At 41.8% G+C, this 21,527-nt stretch overlaps 1 protein-coding gene across 14 annotated transcripts in view; it reads right to left on the bottom strand.

Annotated features, from left to right (window-relative positions):
- The window catches only part of TENM3 (teneurin transmembrane protein 3), a 2,746,241-nt gene that overhangs the window by 615,434 nt on the left and 2,109,280 nt on the right, over nucleotides 1–21,527 (bottom strand). Inside the window, exon 1 of one of the 14 annotated variants that reach the window (XM_027530165.1) lies at nucleotides 6,037–6,107. The exons of 12 other annotated variants lie outside the window; for them this stretch is intronic. The gene's annotated coding sequence lies outside the window, so the exon portion shown is untranslated. Of the gene's footprint in view, nucleotides 1–5,369; nucleotides 5,389–6,036; nucleotides 6,108–21,527 lie in introns of those variants that run through there. One more of the 14 variants, XM_027530166.1, reaches the window with a different exon arrangement.

Genomic DNA, 21,527 nt, shown 5'->3' with positions numbered 1-21,527 from the left:
CTCCCCTGGAAACCCAAATCACATCTTCCCCCCTTCTCTCCAGTGTCTCTAATAGAAGTAAAAAGTATTATACCATACTTGAAGATACTTTGTCAGTAAACAGCATCTCACACTAACTTTTCTATAATTGAACATGTATATATATCCAAGTGGGAATATATGCACCTATTTTTCTCAAAACACCTCATTTTCACAAAGGATGCTTGCTGTTTTGCATGCCCTAGGGTAAGCCAGAGGACTACAAACACACAGAAAAGGACTTTTAAATGGCCACATCCCCACAAGCGGTTATCAACTCCTAATCTACAATAAAGAACACAACTATAGTATAGTTTGATAGAAGGATACATTTCATCCTACACATGCTCTTTATTGCATTAGAACCATCTATTATTTCACCGAAGTCATGGAACTCAGTTAAGACTGCCACCTATCACAGATTTGTTTGAAAAGTCAGAAGTAGCCCTTCCAAGACTGCAAAAGTATCAACAGGGCAGTAAAAGTCTCTTCGTCAACATCATCATTATCATCATCTGATATCCGATACGGTTTCAGTTCTTTACTCACATGGTTTATGAGTACATTCTATGATACTGACATTATTTGTATAGAGATTTATTTAAAGTAGAAACAAACAGGTTTGAATGGATGCTATCTTTTATGAGACTACTATGTAGCTTGTTCTAGCTAGCCAGTCATCAGTTATTGAATCAAAACTAGCAAAAGAACTTCAACAAAATTCTTTCAGTGAATGAATCCTATTGTGGTTTTGCTATATGAAACATCTATACATCTTACAGCATGTTTCTGTATTTTGATAGTCTATGTTCTAATGACTGGCTAGAAGAATGCTTTGAAAATGGCTATTTAAGGGCATTAGTTTAGTGTTAAAATTGTTTTTAATGAATGTTCATAACTGGAAAAACACTGATGCAATGTAAAGAATCCATTAATACAGAGAAGAAAATGAAAACACAACAAACACATTTCCTACAAAGTCTTTTTTCCCTGAAAACCAAGGACAATGCCACTATGGAACTTCATATGAACCTATAAAGCAGTTCCACCTTTATTTAAAAATCCTGCACACTCTGGCTATATTAGAATACTTATCGGTGTTAATCTTATAGTCTATGCTTTTAATATTTTATTTTACTGAGACTACAAGCATGTAGCACACTAAGCAATGCAATATGGACCAAAGCCCAAGAAAATCTTAATGTGGTCTTTCAGAAAAGAATGAAAAGCTGATAAAGCTGAGACTGGCTAGACACAGCTAAGAGACAGATGCAAATATCACAGTAGGGACAATACCATTCACCATTTTTCCAGGTTTCCAAAGAGGATAAAGAATTACCTCCACATGCATTACCTTTCATTGTCAGGATTATACCTACCGCCTTGTGAAATAAGTTATAATACATGCATGAGATGTAGATCTATAATTCTAAGAAATCCTTCAAAAACTCAACTAGAATGTTGATAATAAACAAAAAAGGAAATAACCTAAATGTATGTTTGCCACTTACACCCCAAAAGTGATAAAACCTTTTGATGAGCAAGAAAACACACCTTGAGGCCTACTGTATTGGGGAGAGGCTATTTTATTTGAAAACATATTAATGAATTGCGTCTTCATGCTTTATCTAGTTCTTAGAGAAAGTTCAAATTAGGTCCCTCAAAGGATGTTTTAATTATGAAAAGCAGTATTTTGAGACTTGTACAAGCCATCACACTTGTTTGGAAACAAATGACTTCTCAGGATATAGAAGTAACACTATCAATCACCAACAAGTTAATTCTATATAATAAGGCAGGTCTGGATGCAAACTGATCCACTGTGGAATGCTGTATCTAAAATTGATTACAATAGCACTCAAAATGAATGCAGCCCTCCAAACCACTTCTTTGCTCAGAAACATTAATCTCAATTAGAAGGAGAGCTTCATAATGGTAATGCTTGGTATAAAAAAGTATGAAATAAATCAGTTTTTATAAAACACAACAATTAATCAGTTTTGAAAGTAAGAATTTTTTTTTCTTTTGTTACTCACAAAAGTTCCATCAGGACTCTTAAAATAGCTGGTATCGCCAAAATCAGGTTCTGAATGTGTCCTCAAAGAAGCTTCCATGAGATAATTTCTAAGACTCAGTTGCTGAAACTTTTCAGTAGTATGGTATTCTTATACTAGCTTTGCAGTGCACTTCTTTATTCTGAATGCATGTTAAATTCTTCTCCACTCTCATCCCACTTTATAAAACAAATATAACTTAAATGGAAAATTCAAAGGAATGTATAATTGGTTGCAGATCAGAGTAAAAGTTTGATAGCAAATTACTGTATTCTTTCCGGCTATTCTCCATCTACGTGTGTTGTCCTAAGAGTCAAAATAGACATTTGACTATCAAAACACTGGTAGATAAGTAATGCATAACTGAACATGCTTAATAGATTTCTACAGCACATCTTCAATAAAAGGGCAGATTATTCATTAATGCTGCTGAAGACACTGCTTCACATAAGTGCAATACCTGGATGACATTCCTCAGCCACCCAGAGACCAGGTCTTTTTAAGTGAAAAATAAAGCTTAACAGAAAGGAGGTAAATATATTTATACAACCAGTATTAGTAAACTAATAAAGTTGTCTTTCTAGTGGTTTTCTATCAGACTTTGATCATCCTCAGGACTTATTTGCCAGTACTGTCATTAAAAGGATAAACTTCAGCATTTACAAGCACACTTTCACAGCTACTGCAAAAATATAATTTGGCAGCTGAAAGTTGATCAGGTATTTCTGGTAGCTCATTCAACTCACAATGATAGGAACACACTTTCGTCTGGATTCTTATTTGCTCGACTCTTTTACAAAGAGAATAATTATTCTTGGCTCCCAGAAGCAAAGATAAGAAGGACCAGCTTGAACTTGCTAACTGGATTATTATTGTTTAGCTAGGTTCTCTTTCCAAATAAATTTACAACTTTTCACTCTATTTAAGTGCTTTCATCTATTCAGAGGTAAGCATCCTTATCTTTCTTTGTCTTCAGCCTAATAAAGCAGGTTCTCTTTTCTAACCCAACAAACTCATGACACGCCTCCAAGATCATAGTATGAAAAGCCTCTATAATTTACCTAAAACATGTCTTTCTAGAAAATAAACACAGCCATGCAAAATGATTCAGTTTCAAAAAATAAGTAGTCAGAATTCTACTATAAATTCGTCTGGGTTATCTCAGATACCCAAGCAGTCCTCATCAGGGTCGATGTTCACTTTCTATGGGCTGCTAACACGGATGTCTTAGCACAGGATGCTAACAGATTTTCCAAATATATGAGCACTACTATAGATATTAGTATATAAGTTCATTTTTCATGAAAATTGTGTAGTATGTGTATAATAAATTTGTCTTACTCAAAGAAACTACTTTCCCTCATAATACGTTGTTTAAAAATTAAAAAAACAAAAAATAGTACCTTGGAGTAAGAGGAACACTAAAATTCATGTAAGGAAAGAGAAAAGATTGTTCAGAAAAATGCAACAGCAAAGAGAGATACAAGTAATCCTGAAACACACAATAGAATAACTAACTCATTATAACCCCACCCCCCCTTAAAGAATTTAGGAATAATTTGTGAATGCGGTGACATTTTAAAGTGGGATTAGCAAGTCTTATTACTGAACTAACCCCTCACTCTTAGAGCAAGAATTAAATATTTGCTCTGCATTTAGAATCACAAATCAAAAGTTTCAAGGCTCTTCCAAGAATTTCATATACTAAGAAATACAAGCTAAAAGTTTTAGATGATTAAGAATGTATTAAGGAACGCACAAAGCAAGGCTGTTGGCATATTTGTGAAATCTTTTGTTTCAACTGAAATATGAAAATCTATCATGAATTTTAATCACACAGTCTTAATTCTAAACTCTGTTCCTAATACACTAAAAAGACTACAAGTACTTCTCCAGGTAGGCAACTGGCCGGTGGGGTGTGTGTGTGCTGGGTATTTTAAACAAACTCCCAAAAGAAATAAAATCACCAAGTTCTGCTCGGTTGCAATACCATCTTTTTGGATACTCCTCCAAGCTCTCCAAAGATTCCAGTCCTGTCTTTTTTTTTTTCCTTATGACAACAGAAGGGAAAGGTAATTCCTGAACATATTTCTATTTCAGTGAAAAGACCACCCAGTGGATTCTGCCAGAGCCTGCAAATGTTTGACAAATACATTGTCAGAAGATAAGAAATAGAGTATTATGAAGAGACAGTCCTGTCCTCGGTATCTCGGCTGTCTGGGGCCCTGTAAAAGTGTTTGGACAGCGCTCCCTCTTCACTTCCACTGCACTTACCCCAAAGTCCCCCGGAAACTTTCCTCTAGCTTTAAATTACAATGACTTCAGTAAACAAAAAAGTATTTGCTGGATAACGGTAAAATTACTCCTTACCCTTCCTCTGCAATAAGAATTAGTAGCAGGTTACCACTGCAACCACCTTAAAGGTGAGGCAGTCACGGAATTCAAACTGCATAAGGTGTTCAGCAGAGATCGGACGCAGACGAACCCACCTCCATCTAAGATAGTTGAAGCTGTTGTAAAAATATTTCACTCTGTTGTAAAACATGATACCAACTTGCAGACTCAGGAATCTGTGCTCGTTATGCCCGGTTCAGGATATTTGCTTGTTTGCCTGCAGCCTCACCCGGAGTTTCAAACAGCTCAAGTTGCAGTCTAGATCCACCATTCCCTACACGATCCCAGCCGCTTTCTGCCTCCAGTCCTTCCCAACTTGGCTCCCCGAGATTTGGAGAAGCCAATTTTCCACTTCCCCGGAAGAGAGGTGACATCCCAGGCTCCCCACTCGCTGGAAGCCCCACAGGATCTTGCGAGATTCCTTCCTACTCACACAGAGGACCTGGGGCCGCACTACGAAACTGGGGATCGCCCCGACCAGAGCCGGGCGGGCTGGGCTCCCTGCCCCCACGGAGCGCCCCGGCCCGGCTGCCTTTCCCGGGGAATCAGGCAGCCCGGGGCTCCCCGATCTAGGGGGGAGCGGCGCCCAGATCCTCTGGCGAGAGGCAACCCGCGAAGTTCCCACCTGAGCTGACAACCCGAGGTGTCAGGCGCGAGGGGAGGGGCGGGCACGGGGAGGCCGGGACCCGGGAGGCCAGCCCCGGGGAAAGCCTGCTCGCCGACGAGATGCTCCGGGGCCCCCGGGGCTGGCCAACTTGGCGGCGCCACCCAGCGCGGCTCGGAGAACCGCGCCGCCGGCCGGGCCGGCCTCCCGCCCGCCTTCCCTCCGGCTCGGGCGCCACGGCCCGGGCACTAGGACCCCCGAAAGGAAGGAGGGCGCGCCGGCGGCGGCGCCGCACTTACCGCGCTCGGCTCGCCGCGCCGCCCGCTCGCTGCCCGGCCGCCGCCGCCGCCGCCGCGTCCACCCGAGCAGCGCGCGCGCGCGCACACACACACACACACACACACACTCACTCACACACACACACACACACACACACCCCGCACTTGGCCAAATTCAAAGGAGCCGGACGCGGGGGAGGGGGCCCCGCCGGGAGAGCGGGGCGGGGGAGGGGGTGCGGGGAGGGGGTCTCGGCAAGTGTTACAACTTCCTTCCCTGCGCACCGCCTGGCCGCGGCGGACGAGAGACGCGGCGAGGGGAGGGCAGCGCGCGCGGAGCGCCAATGAGTTCACTTTCTTTTTCTCCCCCGCGCTCTCCCTCTCTCCCTTCCCGCCGGCCCCCTCCAGCCTCCTCCTCCTCGGCCGGCGAGGCCCGGGCCGGAGTTTTTCGGTCCCCGGTCCCCCGGGGGAGCCGGAGAACGGAGAAGCGCGTGAGGTGAGCCCGCGAGCCGGGCGGGCGCAGGGCCCGGGAGGGGTACCCGGGACCTGAACGGGGTGACGTGGGAGACGCGCCGGACCGAGAGTGCCCGGGCCCCAGGCGCGTACACGTGTCCGTGTGTGTGTGTGTGTGTGTGTGTGTGTGTGTGTGCGCGCGAGAGAGAGAGTGCAGGAGCCGAACCGAGGAGCCTACCATGCGCTTCCCCCGTGCGGATTCGCGGGAGAGCCCAATCGCGGGGCGAGCTGGACCGGCCGCGATCATTTATAATCCCGGACTCCTCCGCGCCGCCACTTGTCAAGATGACAGGTACTTTATTTCTTCTCCTTCTCCTTTATTCGGAAAGAGAGATTCCCCGTTTACTGCCTTTTTCTGTCAAATGGGATTTGCCGGACTGAACCACGTTCGCCGCCCCTCCCTTCCTCCCGCCCTCCTCCCGGCCGCGTCGGGTTCGGGAAAGCACCGAGGCTCCCATGCTGCGACCAATCAGGGCATCTACTACTCCGGCCGTGATTTAGGGGTCATCCATGAATAACACTTCACGCTGATGAATGGCTCTGGCCGGCTCTGCGGCTCCGACGAGGGGTCTGCCCGCCGCTGATTGCAAACACTAACGAAGTTAAACAGCGCCCACTGAAATTCACACGCGCCAGCAAACTGCTTGGGGTACGCGCGTCGAGGCGGGGGGGCGGGTGTCTGTCCTTCTCCTCTCCGAGGGGCCCGGAGGAGGAGCTGGGGGAGGGGGCGGTAATTGCTTTGGACCTAAGTGTAAACGCTTGTCTGTGTAATCAAACCTTTAACCTTCTTCCAAAACTACTTTTCTTGATCTTCCGTAGGGTGGGCATTTCAGGTCAGCTGAGTCACCCGAGGAGGTGGGAGTGCAAGACACTGCCGGAAAGATAGATTTCGAGGCAGAAGGGTGTAATTAAGGATTTCCACCCCCCGGTAGGCGGCCCGTCCTTCACAGAGCCTCTGAAAATGACCCGCGCCTTCCCTTCCAGAGTGACCTCTCGTCCGAGGCTGAGAAGTGTAAATGACCTTCCGACAGGGAAAGTCTGAGTCTCTAAACACTCAGGCTTCATCAGCAGCCCCGACGCGGCGCTGCCGGAGAACAAGTGTCCACCCTGGGGTTTCAGCTCCAGGACTGCAGCAAACGCGCCCCGGTCCGGGCACGGATTCTGGAGTCCCCCAGAGGCTGCACACTCCGCATTCTCTCTTCTCTCTCTCTCTCCCTCCCTGTTCTCCCCTCAAATTAGCAACCGAAGGCCACCCCTGCCTAGACGATGCTTGCTCTGGGAAGAAATAAAAAAGTTTACTGCTGTGCACTAGGCACTGTCACTTTTTACTCACTCAAGTTCCCCGGGAAACTCCGGGCTTTTCCGCCCCAGCCCACCCTAGCAGGAAGACAGGGCTCCCTCCCGGGGTAGCTTTAAGTTCAGTCTGCTCCGGAGTTTTGGAACAGCCAGCCCAAGACCTTAGCAGAGCAGACCGCAGGCTCTTCGGCCCTGCGAACCGGCGGGCACCTTTCGGTGCCGGGACCAGCGGAGGCCGAATCTGGACGTGTTCGCTCCGGGAAGACAGGAGCGCGCATGGCTCCTCTTGGGGCGCCCTAGCGTATTGGGGGTGGGGGGCGAGGTGCTGCTGAGGAATAGTGTCCCGCGCCACCCAGACATGTTCTTAGAAACGTGGCAGAGGGGCCCCGGAGCCTTCTCCTTCCACCTCCGCGTTCAACTTCAGAACAGAGGATTCCACCGACCTGCGTCTAACCCTACTTGGGCCGGAGGAAACATACTTGGCGTTTGTAAGCAGGTGCAGAATCAGACACAGACTAAGCCCTCGGAAAACAAGAACAATGCCTCCTAGAAAAGCCTGAACCTTTAGGATAGAGTTTCGCCAAAGTTTGGGGATCGAAATGACAAGAATATGTGAACTTAAATTAGTGTATCGAGTCCCCCAGTCTGAGTTCCCGAAGTTGCTAAGTGACTAAGCGTACTGCCACGCATTGCGTTAAGAAGTAGCAATCATACTTGAGCAACCAGACTGGCTCCCCGGCCTCCTGGGGCACCAGTGATGCTAAGCACCACAAACACATCTTTGAGGGAAGAATCTACAGTCGCCCTGGGGGTGGGTCAGCCTCCTTCCTGCCACGTGTATTTCACATTGGAAAAAACAAAACAGCAACAACAAGGTGGTGGGAGCAGATTACCAGCCTCCTTTCATTCTCGCCATTCTCGTTTTCTTAAGAAAACTTGTCAGTTAGGAAGGTACACTGGAGATGTGACTGACAAACGCACAAACACAAAATTTGCATCCTTGACAAGATCAGAAGGAAACTGGAAAGTTGATTCATAAATCACTGTTTGTAGTCCAGTTGCCACGAAAACATATTAAGTGTTCAAAACTTTCCTAGGGTATCCAGGTAACACCCTGCCCTGGTTCTTTCATGCCTTGTTATCTGGGGATACACACACACACAGAACAGACACAGACATGGAAAAGACACTTGGACCCATCCCAAAGGGGTTAGAAGAGCTACATTACTGGTAGAACAGGTGGAAGCTGGGGTGAGTGTTTCTCCTTTTCAGCTCCCCCCGCCCAGAACCCTCATTAGAGCTAATGCTGGTAATAAGGGTAAGAAACAATAGAATTCATAAAATTTAGAAATGGTAATAAATCTTGGAGCCTGTCTGGAGTCCAGCTCCCTGATACAGGATATTCAAAGTTTTTCAGTAGGTGATGCTGAACATTCACACTAATTGGATGCAGAGAGAAGATTCTAGAACTCATTAATACGGGCCCCTTGCACTCTCTGCCAGGAGTCGCTGGTGGACAAAGCAGGCAGGTGTCTTGAGCAACGAATTCAAGCCTGAGGAAGCTCAGCCTGCAATCCAGCGTGTTAAGTTTCGGGCTTCGCCTTTTCTTCCTTTATTTTTCCCTCCCTAACAAAGAATTTCCATCGTTTGAGGCCCTTAGGAAAGAAAAGCTGGTGTTGTGCGGTGCCAAACTCCAGCGCACACTTTCTCCTCCAAATGAATCCCTGGAAAGCAGGCAGCTTGCTATGTGACCATCAGGCGTTTTGCCTCGCTGAGCGGTTGTCGGGGGAGGGCCAGGACGGGGGCCCCTGCTCACGCGGTGCCCTCGGCTGCAATAAAAACTCTAGCGAGCAAGGAGAAATGCAAGACGGCGCTGTCTGTTTTGCAAACCTCTGGCCGCTCACTGCAAACTGTGGCGGGCTGCTGCTGGTGACTTTGCCAGTTTAATGCAGCAGATCCTGCGGGGGGATAATAAGAGGGAGCTGGCGGCATCGGCCTCCCGTGGAGCCCCCTTGTCACACTGATACGCAGCTCTCCGGAAAAAAAAAAAAATGCTGCCACGCTCCCCTCCTCGTAGCCCCTACTGTCTCTCCTGGAAATGTAGGCCTTCAGCCCTTGCAAGCTTCTGAAGAGAGCTGGGGGAGGAAGCCAGTGGGCAGACCCTCCAGCTCATTTTTCCATTAGGAAGGGTCTGACCGTGCCCTGGGGTCTGGGATTGGGGGGGGGGGGGGGCGTGTCTTGCCCCTCCGCTGAGGCAGGGCTGCCAGCACCTGCTCTGAGCCTCCAACCACTTCCCACCTGAAGGTGATGCTTGTCCATCATAATAAGCTTCACAGAGCCTTCCCAGGAGGGAGGCTGTTGTTTGGGGGCTGTCAGTTTTCTCCTTCTGTCCTAAAGCTCCAGCCTGGAGTGTAGGGCCTGGGTGGCAGCTGTTCCTGCCTCCCTCCCATGGGGAGCAGACGGTCCCCCCCGCAGCCACTTCCTCCTTTGACAGGGGGGCTTTCAGGCATGCAGAAGGAGAGCTCTGGACAGGCAGGTAGGAGGCTCTCCACCGAGGCTTGTGAACACCACTGGACTTCGGAGGTATTCTGTGGACTTACTACACCTGCTCTAAGGGGCTGAGGCTGAAGAGGCCTGCTCAGGGCACTCAGATTGGGGAGTTGCCTGGGCTGCATTCTCTCTCGCTGATCAGACTCCAAAGGATGATGAGAAGGGGAGGAAAGGCACCTGACCTCCCAGCTCCTCCTTTGAAAAGATCAGGAAAGCCAATAATGCATAGGAAGGAGGTTAGGTCTCAACTGGGGCTTCCCCTGGTGGCTCAGACGGTAGAGAATCTGCCTGCAATGCAGGAGACCCAGCTTCCATCCCTGGGTCGGGAAGATCCCTTGGAGGAGGAAATGACAACCCACTCCCGTATTCTTGCCTGGAGAATCTCATGGACAGAGGAGCCTGGTGGGCTGCAGTCCATGGGGTCCCAAGAGATGGACACAACTGAGTGACTAACACACTTCACAGGTCTCAACTGAGAACAAATAAGTGATGAGTCCCTTGAAACAGAGGCTGGGGCTGCTAGTCAGTGAGGAAAGCAAATCACTTTGCATGTAGCAAGTAATTAATCTGGAACAATCTACATCGCCAGGACTGGACTTACACACAGAGTGTCAGGGAGTGCTAATGTTCTCATCAGGAGTTCTGTTTCCCCCCTCTTTGCAAAAATAAGTGACCTATTTCTCTTGATTGTTGGGTTGAGGGAAACCACAGCACAAATACTCTGACTTGATCACTGACAAAGTCGTAAAATTAAATGACTGTTTGTAGTGGAAAACATGCTCATTACCTTTCATTTAAGCAAGATAGGGCTCTCTTAAGGCACACGCCTTTTGGAGCCACTGAGTGACCTGGTGATCAGACAAACCGAACTTTAAATGGGACCCTGTTTTTCTGGGACATTACTTTCTGTTCCTTTGCATAAACCAAGCCTGCAAGTGTCTCTGATCTTCGGTGGGAACACAGCTGTGGAACGTAACCCAACTGCTGACTTGGTTTTGCTTGAGCCACCTAAAAGACCTGGTTCTATGAAGGACTTGGAACACAGAGGCATCTTTTCACATTTTGGGTTAACTCCATATATGGGTTTAGAACCTGCTACATTATTATTCCACAGGCTTCCCTGGTAGCTCAGATGGTAAAGAATCTGCCTGCATCACAGGAGACCCCAGTTCAATCCCTGGTCAGGAAGATCCCCTGGAGGAGGGCATGGCAACCCACTCCAGTATTCTTGCCTGGAGAATCCTATGGACAGAGGAGCCTGGTGGGCTACAGTTCATGGGGTCGCAGAGTCGGACACAACTCAGTGACAGAGCACGCCCATCATTCCACACTAAAAGATGTGTCCTTTATCATTAATAGTTATCCTGGTGTGCCTTGTAAAATTTGTCATGTTTTCTATAAACTTTTTATTAAGTTGTATATGTACTGTATTTAAGGTATACATATAGTATATAGTGTATTCTAGGTATAAGTATATAGGGTATTTAAGGTAGGCTCTAGCAAGATTTATCACAAATTAGTGACACAGGATAATTTTGTTCATGATACAATGTTCGTTAGCTATTTCAGAATCCAGTCTGTGAGTTAACTTGTAAGCATAGTTACATAGTTACAATAAAAAGGGCTTCCCTGGTAGCTCAGCTGGTCAAGAATCTACCTGCAAGGTAGGAGACCCTGGTTTGATTCCTGAGTTGGGAAGATCCCCTGGAGAAGAAATAGGCCACCCATTCCAGGATTCTGGCTTGGAGAGTTCCATGGGGTTGCAAAGAGTCAGACACGACTGAGCGACTTTCACTTTCACTTTTTCATAGGTTACCAAAAAAATTAGGAATCACATGGTTATAACTCAGTATAAGATTCACTGGAAATCTCCTCATTTTCCAGTAGTATCCTCCCCTCTCCTCCCTTTGCCGACTTTCTACTCTGAAATGTCCTGCACTTTCAGCCCGCTTTCTACTTATGAAAGTTGAAAGCACCGGTTAATGATCTTCCTTGGTATTTTCTGTGTGTAATAAGCGATGGCCCTGTCCTTTGCTAAGGGCCTTTCCCAGTAGTGGAGAGCTCCTGGAGCATCAATCATGGGCTTTATTCCTCTTTAAACCCACAGGGTCCAGCACAAAGCACTGTCATGTGGAAGATGCTCAAGAAATGGTTGTTGAATGAATGAGTGAGCGCATGGATAAAATATTTTCCTTGTGTTCAGTCATCCTGACTTTCTTTAAAAAAATATGTCCAATAAAAAATTGACTTTGAAAATATATTTATTAAGTATGCTTGTCTATTTTCCTGCCCATCTGTTTTGTAATGGCACATAGTTTAACCATTTGAATCATGAGAGCAAGCCACATGATTTTAGCTCTGGACTTAATGGACTTAGCTCAGAAACATTAGTAGTAGTAAAGACAAAAATAATAGGAAAAGGCAGAGGCCAATTTGATTTTCCTCTTTTTCAGTAAGATGCAATATTGAAATGTGGGGAACAACGTAGTAAGAACCTATTATATGCAGATGCTCTTAAGAATTTTCTATCAAACGTGGCGCGATGTATGAAACCTTTATTGTCTTCTGAATTTCCTTTGAATTTTTACTGGTAAGAAGTGAGGAGCCTGAGATGACTGCTTCTCATTTCTTCAAGACAAGGGTTCAGCTGGTATTGGGGAAACAATCTCTGTTTGTTCCTGTCTTCTCAGGGGGAGTGTTTCTAATTGATCTGGCATGGAATTTAGTTGGAGATGTATATGTTGCAACTGAAGCAGAGATCCTGTGTGCTTTGTAAACTGATAACCATACAGGCCTTATTTGAAACATTTGAGGATTTTTCAACATTACCCTGGGTTAAATTGAGCTATAAATTCTACTCAAATGTATATGTCTTGACAAATTCATCATCACTTGAAGAGAGATTCAATCCATGCTCCCCTCAGATTAATAAAGATGATGACCGCTTATCACAAATGCAAAGGTTCGTGGTGATAAAGTGCCATAATGTTGTACTTTGCACTGTTTAAATGCAAATTACCCATATTAAGCAGACATTTTCTACTGTTATCACTTGCAGTCGAATGGAAATGTTTAAAAATGATCTCTGGGTAAAGAAAAGGATATAGAGGCAAATCTATTTCCTCTTACCTCTTTTCAAGTGCACTTCGCTCTCATCGGGGAGATTTAATTAAGCAAGCTCAGCTAAGCTAAAAAGCAAAGCGGCTGGAAGTTACTTCTTACGGAAACAGATTCAGGACTTTTACAAAATAATTTATTTACTAGTCTTCCTTTAGGGATCTGAGCCATTGCGGAAGGTTAAAAACACAACAGAACTCTAAGGCTTCCCCTTGCCTCCTTCTGAATATCAAATTTACAGCTTCCACTTTGTTACAGATAATAGTACCAAGTTATAGATGTTGATGGTCCTTCCCTAACTGCTTTAAATTGCCTTGAAAAAGATACAGTTTCTTTAATTAAAAAAGCTGCACAGAACTAATCCCTGTAGCTGAAAAAGAAAAGTTTTAAGCAATCTCTTTCTGCTCGGAGAGAGAAAGGCAGACAATACCATAACAGATCAGAAACATAAGCTATAGTGTGCAGCGAGGGGCACAGCAGGGAACTGAATTCTGCTCCGACTGTGTCATTTTTTAATCCTCCATCCCAGTTTTCCCCCGTCTGACCTCATGCTGAGATGAAGTTATCACAGAAGACAGCTTTACTCTTACCAATGAATCCAACCCTGGATCTGTATTATCCTTAGCAGATCAAAACACCGCTTTCATCAAATAGCATTATCTGCATAAAAGGCATGCAATTGCCCAATAATTTCACCCAAACTATGCTATTCATTTAAAGGACAAGAAGAGAAATGTAATTCATTCTTTTTGGGTGGGTGGGGGGAGCGGGAGCCAAGAGTGAAGCAGAGGCAGAGCCTGGACAAGCTAACTTACCCCTTCACCCATGGGAACTTTTCTGTTTTTAAACACAAAATCCCAAGAAGGGGTCCATTTAAAAGTCCCCCTACTCCTGCGCTTTAAGATTAATTGTTGGAGCAATTTGGTGCAGTTTGACTGACAAAAAGTGTAAGTTGTGTAGAAAACTGGCAGTGAGAAATTACAAAGCTTGCTGATGCCATTAGCCATGCTTCCCTGAACCCCAATAAAAACATCATATCCAGTAAAATTGGAGAAGCATAAGAATGAGCTGAGCAGTTGGATGGAGTTTAACACAGCCTTGCAACACTGGGGGAGGTGATCCTCCTGGAAGATCTTTCTCTGCATTATGAGAAGTTTGAATCTGGAGGCTGGGAAGACAGAGATGTATCCCACAATTTTGAGTGGATACTTGGAAGCATATTTAAGAAACCTGAGGAGTGAAGTCTAGGCTCTTTCTGATTTAGAAAATACTTTAGCCTCCTTCAGATTTTTCATTTTATGTTGAAACAGTGTTCTCATTTGCATTGTAGATTGTATAAAATGTTATAATGGGGTTCTCTTTAATAATGGATTTTAATTCCTTATTGAATGACATCAGTGGTTTTGCTCAAGGTATCGTGATAGGTTACAGCAGTCAGACAAAATCATTTGTGTCAAGTAAATGGAATTTTCTTTACTTTACTAAAAAGGACTAAAACTCCTGTGTGGGTGACATGTTAGGTACATGTTAATATCATTTATAATATGTATTACTCACCATATAATTTGAATGATGTAGCTTAAAAATGTAAATCTTCTGCTCAGCCCTTTTAGAATTTACTCTGTAAACTGACCCTGTAAGAAGTCCAGCTTAATGCCTACCCCTCCATCACCCAGACAACATCTACACACAAAAACGTGTAGGACAAACAATCAGAACTGCTTGGGGAAAAAACAGCAAACAACAATAACACCGTTCATATTGGAGACTAGGAATGTTCCTAGGAACTCAGGAGACAGGTGAAAGGGTAAGAGTTTTCCCCTGGAAAGAAACAGTGTTTCTATAAGAAATTAATCATGGTATGTTTGTCATCACTGGCATTTTAATTACATGTGTGTATTCTCTAAAGCATTGAAATATAATTAATAATTAGGTATTTTTTTTCATACCAACTTCCTGAAACTACAACTCAGTACTGAAGTGCTCTGAGTCTAACATCTGTGTAGATACATGGTCTGTTGAGTACTGAAGTTCAAATTCATGTTTCCAAAATAGCACTTCATGACATACAAATTATCTTAAATTTAATGTGATTAAGCATTAAACGATGGTATTTCCTTGAATTTAATGACAGTACTATTTTCATGTCAAACTTGATTACAAGAACCAGGTTTCAGAACGAACTGTTTAAAATCCCAAATCATTAACAGATCATTTAGGGTTCAGTCACAGAAAACTTCTTGTCTGTGAAATATCAACTAAAGACAGGGAGGCAGAGGGGAGATTTCACATCTTGCCCACAAGTGTGTGTGGTGTATGTGAGGCTGATTTGAGAAGAAGTCAAAATTTTGTCTGCAAATGCCAGAAGAGCTGTTTACATCAACAAGACCATCACGATCAACACATGCGTGCCATTCTGGTTCTAATTCATGCTTATATACTATTTCCTCAAAATAGCCAACCACATCACAGGACCATTGCACCCATCTGAAATGGAGATGGTGAGAAAACTGACTTCCTCAAGACTTTAGAAAATTTCAAAGCCATGCGGGATTTTGATCTTTTACTCTGTACTTTCACTCCAAGCCTATGTTTGATTCCAGCTGACTTCTCTCTGAAACTGGATCATTCATAAATCTGGATTTCAGAGGTAAATTCAATCACAGTCACATGAGCTTTTTCTGAGAGGCTCAACCATCATCTTCATGGGCTGTGGAATAGTTTGTTTTCAACAGTGCTAGTCTCAGAGTACAAGCTGTCCAAGCAGGACACGGAAGGGTATTTCTAACATCTTAGGTATTCTCTTGACTGAAACTCTTGTGCACTTTGCCTCACTGTATGAGGACTGCAGAGCCTGGCTTGCTCTGGATGGCAATAAATTCCTAAGAGAGGAGAGTGGTCAAGGAAGGCCATGAAAAGACTAAAGGACTCAGGTTGGAATCAAGCAACTTCTGACAGGCTACATGATCTAAGTTTTCATTTCTCTGATGAAGATGGAGCTCTGAGTTCTGTTGGGTTTTAGGAGAAAATGGAAGAAGCCTGGCATTTCTAGAGAAGATTAGGAGAAAGAAGAATCTGGCCTGGGCAGAGTAAATGTCTTATCCTCTGGTCACTTCTTTGCTAGCCCTTGCCTCCAAATCCAGCGCTTTTATCCCCCAAATCTATGAAAGACCAAGATGTGTCTTTCCCTTCCTTTATCCTTGGATAAGCTATTAAGGAGGGGAAAAAGTAGGTCATGAGAAGACTATGAGCTAAGAGTCTATAAAGAGAGAGGAAATTGGCAGAGGGAGAATCCGAGTTAGGGGAAAGAGAAGGAAAAATGAGCTTAAACTGAAGATAAACTTGGAGGATGCTGGGAGGAAGAGACAATTATATTCAACATCTTGATTAAACCATAATGGATAATAATATGAAAAAGAATATATATATTGGTCACTTTGCTATATAAAAGAAATTGACACAACATTGCACATCAACTATACTTCAATAAAATTCTTTTTAAAAAGAAATCAACCTTTACAATATTTCAAAGACTTTGATAATAAACAGGTTCCATATTAAAATTTGATGATTATCTTGATACCAAACAGGTTGACAAAATCAGTAGTAGTCCTAGACCAATGTTTTTTCTGACTGTGACCTCTAGACCACGTGTATAAGAATCACCTGGGAGTTCTTAATAAAATGTACATTCCTGAGACCTGTCTTAGCTCCATGGAATCAGAATCTCCAAGGATGGAACCAATAAATTAGCGTTTTTAATAAGACTTCCAGAGCATTCCGGTGCACAGGGATGTCTGAAAAGTGTAGCCCTGGGCTAAATACTTTACATAACGCAGCTAGGTATTTCAGTTTTTATCATTAGCCTATTCAAGAGAGGAGAAGGAAATGGTAACCAGTATTCTTGCCTGGAAAATCCCATGGACAGAGGAGTGTGGCAGGCTTACAGTCGATGGGGTCCGGAAGATTTGGACACAACTGAGAGGCTTCACTCGTCAAGAGAAGTTATTGCAAATAAATCTAGTGGAAGTAGTTTCAAAAATGACATATTCCTGTTTAAGGAACAAACCCAAATTCACAAAATGAAGAAGGTGAGAATGTCTGAAGACATTCCAGCTGAAAATTCAGTAACACATCAAAGTTGGATTTTGAATCATTTTTTAAGAGTAGTAAAGTCAGTAAGTTATAAATTAAGAAAACGTTTCTATGTATGTTAATAGTTGGATTACTGAGTACAAATTTTGGTTAAACACATTGTTTGATAGTACACGTATGATTCTAAAATTATATAGAGTTTGAATGAATCTTTAAATATGTATTAGTTCAATTTATTATCAAAAATTAAAGAATTCTTTGTGTGAGATGGAATGGGACTCATTCAATATGTATACTTTTAACAGAAATCAAGAGTAAATATATCCAAAAAATTATGAGCTGTCTTTGGAAGCCAGTCATTTTACAGATCAGCTTCCCAGGCTATTTCCAGGATAATGGTTTTTCAGAAGTAGCACTTAAGTCAAAAGCCCTTAAATTTTTAACATAAATCATTCTCTTTACCCTACCATCACTTCCTTCTTTTGCAATTACTTGTCTCTGAGGGATGTAACTTTCAACAAAGTACTATTGTTATACTAAGGATGTGATCTTGTCTTCTCTTACCTTTCATATTTAAAGTCCTTATTGTGAATAGTGGGGGAAACATTCAAATAACTGTTTTTATATTGTCTTAACTACTGGCTGGCTCAAATTGAGTATACCTGGCTCAAATTCAGCCCTTCCTCCTACCCCTTACCCCTCCCACCCTCTTCACCTTGCCTACATAACTTCTTTCTTGCAGATAATGTACCTAACATGTATTATATCCTATAATCCTATAATCCTAAAATGGTTAACAACTTCAAAAATAATTACTGTTATTTCTCCTATTTTAAAGATGAGTTCACTGAAAAGTAAGTCATTTGTCCAAGGTAAGCAGAAGAGCCAGGATTGATAACTCTGATTCCAAAGCCCGAACACTTAACGATGACACGTTTCCTCCTTACTAGAAACAGGAGGAATAGAACCATAAGTTAGTTTAGCTTTTATACACACAGACAAAATCATGTACACACAAAAATACAAAGTTAAGCTTAGTGAAAGAAATGTCTCTTAAAAGAGAGACAACCTGAATGAGAATGCCACAAAGAAAACACCTCTTTCTTTTGCTTTATTCTGTTTTTTGCAAAAAGTTAACTATTTTACGATGTGAAAAAAATGAACTTGACAAGACTTTCTAAGTCCTGTTTCAAAATAAGGTTATTCATCTTTCCTTATGTATAACAGATTTACAATAAAAATCGCCCCAAATATAACATATTTTATAATGTCATTCCTTTATCTGAGTTAAAGTTACTGGGACCATTGGCACACATTACTCTATTAAAATAATGGCTTAAGGGACATCCTTGATGGTCCAGTAGCTCAGCCTCCATGCTCCCAATGCATGGGGCCTGGGTTCGATCCCTGGTCAAGGAACTAGATCCCACATGCTACAACTAAATATCCCTTGTGTTCTTGTGTTGAAACCAAGACCTGGCACAGCCAAATAAATAAATAAAAATAAATATTAAAAAAAAAGATGGCTTAAGGTTACACTTATAGAAGATTTCAGTTCCAGAATGATGATTCTCTCTTCAATAAATAATCTCTGCAGGGTAGAGTTAAGTCACTAGTCTAAGGTTTAGATATAATAAACATTTTGAATGATAAACATTTGTGACTCTGATGAAAAATTTCCAGGAAGGCTGTAACTGTTCCAATGGCCTTCAGCTTGTAGAAGTTGGTAATTCTCTTTAGAGGACCAGGAAAGTTAAGCCAGGCAAGTTGTAAGCTTGCTGCTACTTAAAATTACAAATCATTGAAAACTTGTCCATGAGAACACCTTAGGGAGTAAATGTGGATAATAATGGTTTATGTGTGGTTGCAAAACAATAATGAACCTGTCTAATCGATTGTTCTGAATAGCAGTAGATCACAGTGGAAGGAAAAAATACATATCCTTATCGACTCTTCGTGCGTCCTGTAACTTTTCACTCTTGGGATTTTTGAATGGTTTTCTTTATCTTAATTTTAAACATTTGTTTAATACCATCTGCACAGATCCAAAGATGAAAGAAAGGTATACAGGATTGCTAAAGGGGTTCTCTTTTGTTGCAGCGATACATTATATTGAACCCATTCAATAACTACTTCTAAATAGTGAGGAAAATGTGCAAATTGACCAAATTCACTGTTTCAGATGGGGGAAGCAGATTTCTCAAAAAGTGCCCTCTGAGGTGGCTGATGTAAAGCCTTAATTTATTACACTGCTACTCAAACCCATGGTGGAACAATTTGGTGACTGTCAACACCCTCGTAGTTCAGTTGGTAAAGAATCTGCCTGCAATACAGGTGACCTGGGTTCAACCCCTGAGTTGGGAAGATCCCCTGGAGAAGGAAATGGCAACCCACTCCAGTACTCTTGCCTGGAGAATCCCATGAACAGAGAAGCCTGGCGGGCTACAGTCCATGGCGTCACAGAGTAGGACACAACTGATCGACTAAACCACCAAACACTATGTGACTGAGGATTAATCAGTTATAAAAAGAAATGTGATTTGTATGTGTATGAGTTTGATCCATTTCATCTTACTAGTGTTGATTTTCTATAATTATCTTTTTCTGATATCAAATTTTGGTGAAAATACCACTAGTGGAATTATGTTTATCTAGACAAACTGATTTTCAGGTTAGTATTTCAATTCAGTTAGTTTTATCTGGAAGGGTCATTGATTCTTTAATCTTGATAACTTACATTGGACCCAAATATAAAATCCTAGATTTCAATTAAATTGTATGTTATTTTTATAATCATGATTTCATAGACTACTCTCTCTCTCTGAATCATATTTAAGAAAAAAGCATACATACATTTGCTCTGCCTAAATTTAGAAAAATAACACAATCTAATTTGGAGTGGTGAGCTATTTTGATTATGGTTCTGTTCCTTTGCAATATTATGACTAGATTAGAAACTTTACAGTAGGAAAATTATTAGCTAACTCAATATAGAGTTGTATATTTGGAGATCCCCACAGGTATATCTGCATATTGCTGTGTGTGTTTACTTATGTATATGGATGAATAGATAGATGATAGATAGATGTCTACATTTTATATCTAGATTTCTTATTATAGCTTTATAGTTTGCCTTTGTTTTAAAATAAACTAAGTTAACATAGTCACTTGGCAGCAAACACTGCTGGATGATTAAAAAATAGCACAAAAAAGAATTTACCTTAGTTTTCTTAATTTACTATTTTCTTAATACATGTTTATACCTATAAAAGAATCAGTGCATCATAGAAAACTTTCAGTCTGATTTATTTACAAATCTCAGTTGTCAAAAGGTTTATTTCAGCAGTATAAAGTATAATACCATTCTTTATGTGGGATTCATTCTCTGATTACCCTTTTCTGATTATCTTTTTATACCTAGAGCCCCCCCCTTTTTTTCTGAGTTTTCCCTGATTGGTGACACATCTTACTCTTTCAAATGAAGTGGTCCTGCTGATGCATTTGACAATTTCAGTTACTTTATTTTGTAACTTTTTGATCATAAACAATATACCTCAAAAATTCTTAATACTTCTTTAGGAAGCAAGAATTTTGAAGGGTGAATTCTGATTAAAATTGGATGATATAAGTTTGTCTATATGCAAAAATACCTATGTGCATATTTTCCTTTGCTTTGTTTAATATTGCACATTATGGAATAGAAGTAGATTTTGACATCTGTAATACAAATATTCTAAGCTCAGCATATTTAGGTGCTAGCTCATATTATATATGATTAACACAATTTACCTACTACTTACTGCTTTTTAAAAACTATTTGCCTTAGCAGCTTTCCTGTTCACTTGATATTTATTATGTAAACTAAAAATTACTTGATGGTGATATACTCTGTGGAATGCTAGCTCTCACTTGGGAATGCAACTCTTATTCTCATTTTTTTCCACATGCTTTGTTGCCACAGATCTTTCTGTGTAAACTTAAATTAAGGCGTTTTCCTCCCTCATGACCTGGTGTAATTTTTTTGTAATATGAATAATCATGATGACAGAATTAATTTGAATATGAAAATATGAGGGAAAAAGTCATTACATTTAAATTCAAATTAATTGTTAGTTTTGTGGAAGTGATAATGAGCAGACTGAAATTTAGAATGTCAAATAAAAGCTACTTTCTTGAGTTGATTTTTTAATTTTTCAAGGGCTTAATTTAGTATAAGGGATGAATTAAAAAGTAACAATTATTATATGATGATAAATTGAAAGAAAAGATATTTAATTCAAGGCTTATATATACTTTAAATTAAGATTTCCAAAATTCTAAAATTTACAGAGTAAATTCTAATTGTTATACCATAGGGTGATGTTTCATTTTTCGATATATAGAAAGATAAATATAAGTTAATACTGAGTTCTTCTCCTTAAAGAAAATGTGAATGTCAAGTTTCTTTTAATAGGGAGAAAGGAACAATTAAATGGATATTTTAAACTGTTGAAAAAGAAAAAAGTACACTAAAACTCAAATTTTACTAATAGTTCTTTTGCTAATAGCATAACTACAGACTACACTAAAAAGTTTCTGCACAGAAAAAAAAGTATTAAAAGGCAACATCTA

Source organism: Bos indicus x Bos taurus, chromosome 27 (assembly GCF_003369695.1).
Source record: "Bos indicus x Bos taurus breed Angus x Brahman F1 hybrid chromosome 27, Bos_hybrid_MaternalHap_v2.0, whole genome shotgun sequence".
Classification (NCBI taxonomy): Eukaryota; Metazoa; Chordata; class Mammalia; order Artiodactyla; family Bovidae; genus Bos; species Bos indicus x Bos taurus.
Note: the sequence above shows the minus strand (reverse complement) of the source record. Positions and strands in the feature narration are given on the sequence as shown.